Below are 2,443 nucleotides of genomic sequence, written 5' to 3' on the forward strand. Positions count from 1 at the left end.
AGTAGGCAACACAGCTTCTTTTTCAGGAGGGATCACTAGACTGGGGACATCCCATAGCAGATCTGGCTGCAGGCACTTCATGTTTCTTTACTGTGGAAAAAGCCTTCTGCTCCAGCTGAGGGCTTCTGTGATGCAGCGTCAGAACACAGCCCTGAGGGCTGCGTGACCCAGAACGGCTGCAGGCTGTGCAGCCGGGGCTGCAGGCGGGTGCCCAGGGCTGTCCTGCAGAGCAGGGTCCCTGCTGTGCCCCAGGGGCTGTGTGCCGGGTATGGGATTTCCAAAGGGAAAGGAAAACTTTTATAGTATACCAGGAGGAGTGTCTCTGAGAATGGTCTGGAATTGTCATTATCTTCTGCACTCTGAGCAGGACTCCAAGCCCAGGAACAGCAGATGCACAACAGCAGCTCCATCAGTGAGTTCCTCCTGCTGCCGTTGGCAGACACGCGGCAGTTGCAGCTCCTGCACTTCTGGCTCTTTCTGGGCATCTACCTGGCTGCCCTCTTGGGCAACAGCCTCATCAGCACAGCCGTAGACTGCGACCAGCCCCTGCACACCCCCATGTACTTCTTCCTCCTCAACCTGGCCCTCCTCGACCTGGGATGCATCTCCACCACTCTCCCCAAAGCCATGGCCAATGCCCTCTGGGACACCAGGGCCATCTCCTATACAGGATGTGCTGCACAGCTCTTTTTCTTTATCTTCTTTGCCTCAGCAGAGTATTTCCTTCTCACCATCATGTCCTATGACCGCTACGTTGCCATCTGCAAGCCCTTGTACTACGGGACCTTGATGGACAGCAGAGCTTGTGCCACCATGGCAGCAGCTGCCTGGGGCACTGGGGTTCTCCTCTCTCTTCTGCACACTGCCAGTACGTTTTCACTGCCTCTCTGCCAAGGCAATGTTGTCAACCAGTTTTTCTGTGGAATCCCCCAGATCCTCAAGCTCTCCTGCTCAGAATCAAATCTCAGGGAAGTTGTATTTATCATTTTTAGTGCCAGTTTATTCTATGGCTGCTTTGTTTTCATAGTGTTGTCCTATGTGCAGATCTTAATAGCTGTGCTGCAGGTGCCCTCTGAGCAGTGATGGCACAAAGCCTTCGCCACGTGTCTCCCGCACCTGACCGTGGTCTCCCTATTTATCATCACAGGCTTTTATGCCTATCTGAATCCCTATTCTGTCTCCTCCCCATCCATGGACCTGATGGTGGCAGTTCTGTACTCAGTGGTGCCACCAGCAGTTAACCCCCTCATCTACAGAATGAGGAACAGGGAGGTCAGGGATGTGGTAAAGAAAGTGATGACCAGATGTGTTTCAACTGCAGTGAACTGCCCATCTTTTGGAATTCATGACTTGTAATGCAGCTTTCTACTGAATCAAGCTCTCCTTTATTGTTTGTTTGTGGGGATACAAGAAAAGCTGTTCAGAGCAGCAGCTGTGGAGCAAGATAAACAGCATGGGAACCAAGGACACCTCTGCAAGGAGAAGAAGAGTCTCACAGCTCTGATTGGATATGTGCCTGCATGGACAGTTGAAAAGTGTTTTGTAGAATGCTTTGTTGACATATAAGGTGTTTGGGAAAGTTGTAAGGGCGGATGGGAAAGCTAGAAAATAACAACTTGTGAAGGTATATAAGGGATGTGAGAACTTGTAATAAACGATTTGGATCGTTCACATCTGAGTCCGTGCCGAGTCGCTGCATTTGTTTTCTTGGTTGTTTTTTTTTGTTTGTTTGTTTTTTTTTGTTTTGTTTTTTTGTGGTTTGTTTGTGGATGAGCAAGGAGCTCATGCAGAAACTGAAAGGGAAGAAGAAGGTCCTTGAAATGTGGAAAAAGTGTCTGACCACATGTAGTCAGGGCCTGCAGGGATGGAACAAGGAAGTCTGAAGACCACCTGGGATTGAATGTGACAAAAGGATAATGAAAAATGCTTTTTAAAGTACGTTAGCAGTCAAAGGAAGACTAGGGAGACTGTGGGTCCCCTACTAAGTGAGGGGGGTGTTCTGGTAACAAGGGATTCTGAGAAGATGGAGATACTGATGGCCTTCTTTGCTTCTGTCTTGTGTGAAAAAGCTCTCCATCAGGAATCCCAGAACCTAGAGCTTACTGAGAGGGTCTGGGGACTGAGGGACTTCCCTTTAGTCAGGAAAGAGTTTTGCCACACCAATGTTCATAAATTCATGGTACCCGATGGGGTGCATCCATGGGTGGTGAGGGAGCTGGCAGAGGTGATTGCTGAATCGCTCTCTATCATATTTCAGACATCTTGGAGAACGGTGGAGGTGCCTGAAGACTGGAGGATAGCCAATGTCACTCCAGTCTTCAAAAAGGCAAGAAGGAAAATACAGGTAGTTACAGGCCAGTCAGCCTCACCTCTGTCCCTGGAAAGATGATGGAACAGCTTGTGCTGGATGCCATCTCTAGACAACTGGGAGAAAAGGAGGTTA

General features: G+C 49.3%; 1 pseudogene; it reads left to right on the plus strand.

Annotated features, from left to right (window-relative positions):
* Positions 1 to 390: 390 nt before the first annotated feature.
* LOC146754511 (olfactory receptor 14C36-like) lies at positions 391 to 1,356 on the plus strand (annotated as a pseudogene).
* Positions 1,357 to 2,443: the final 1,087 nt, after the last annotated feature.

The sequence above is a fragment of the Coturnix japonica genome, chromosome W (assembly GCF_054131305.1).
Source record: "Coturnix japonica strain WE chromosome W, WE-NBRP24, whole genome shotgun sequence".
NCBI classification, from domain to species: Eukaryota; Metazoa; Chordata; class Aves; order Galliformes; family Phasianidae; genus Coturnix; species Coturnix japonica.